Genomic DNA, 1178 nt, shown 5'->3' with positions numbered 1-1178 from the left:
CCCCCCCCCCCCCCCCCCCCGCAAACACACACAGCGCACACACAGTCACGCGCCCGGCAGGTAGGGCCGCCCGCCTCGGGCCCGCGTGGAACCCCGCGCCCTGCCCGGGACGAACCTCTCCGGCGGGGTGCGCGGAGGCGCGTCGCGCGTCCATGAGGCCGGAACGCCGGCGCCGGCGGCCGCGCTCCCCACCCCGCGCGGCGACAGCGGCAGGTTCGAGTTCACAACTGCCAGGCCCGGGCCCAGCCCCCCCCGCCGGTTCCCAGCGCCACGTGACTACAGGAGCTGCCGAGGGTCAGTCGCGGGCTGGGGCCGTCGGCCGCGGCCGGAGGGCGGGGCGGGCGGCGGGGCCAGTCCCCTCCGCACCCCTCCTCCCAGCGCCCCCTCGCGGGCTGGGCCGGGTCGGGGGCGGCTGCCGGGAGCCCGACTCGGTAGCCATGGCGACCGCAGCCCGGATTTTCCGGGACGGGCCCGGATCAAGTTTCCCGACCCTTTGTCCCTGCGGAGGACACGCGTCCCTGCGCGACCGCGTGGCCGGGCCGCGGTCCCTGGGCTAGACCCGGCCTCGTTGGCTTCTTCCGAGAGGGCGCTCGCGGCCTCCCGGCCACCCCTGCCCCGCTGCGGCCGCCGTCGGCCACCTCGACCTCTGGCCTCGCTGCAGGATCGAAATACCCCTGGCTGGGGGCGGCGCGGCTGACCCGAAAGTCTGGCTTCTGGTTTGTTCACGAGTGGAGAAAGGAAAGGCCCGATCCCGTGAACTTTACAAAGGGAATGCCCTCAATTCCAGAAATTACCACGAGCAGGCGTTCGCTGCTTCCCGGGGCCGGGGGCATGGGGCCTGGCTCAGGGACAGCTCTCGCACCGGGCATTTCGCTTGGAAGCGCGCGGCAGCCGGTTGGCGAGTGCGGAGGCAGGTGCGAGCCTGCGCCCGTGACTCACCGCCGAGCAGGTGGCCGTGGCTTTCCAAACCATACACTTCCTGGGGTTTCCAGGCTATTACAGTGTCATGCACTTTTGTGCTTTTCAACAAAGTCAATGTTAAGTATACAATCATTTTTAAAACACTTAAATCTGTTGCAACAGTAGGAAATAGAATATAAAAATCTCTCCTACTCTTAGATCCGTTACATTTCGTGTTTTGGTATGTCTCCTCCGATGTTTTTTCTATGCTTACCTAT

The 1178-nt window shown here is 66.8% G+C and overlaps 1 protein-coding gene across 1 annotated transcript in view; it reads right to left on the bottom strand.

The window, feature by feature from the left end:
- Positions 1-379, bottom strand: part of REPIN1 (replication initiator 1) — a 5452-nt gene extending 5073 nt beyond the window's left edge. The window contains 1 exon segment of the mRNA XM_049642089.1: positions 116-379. The gene's annotated coding sequence lies outside the window, so the exon portion shown is untranslated.
- Between the last annotated feature and the right edge of the window lie 799 nt (positions 380-1178).

This window comes from Panthera uncia, chromosome A2, assembly GCF_023721935.1.
Source record: "Panthera uncia isolate 11264 chromosome A2, Puncia_PCG_1.0, whole genome shotgun sequence".
NCBI lineage: Eukaryota > Metazoa > Chordata > Mammalia > Carnivora > Felidae > Panthera > Panthera uncia.
The sequence above is the reverse complement of the archived record's forward strand: the minus strand, read 5'-3'. Positions and strand labels throughout refer to the sequence as shown.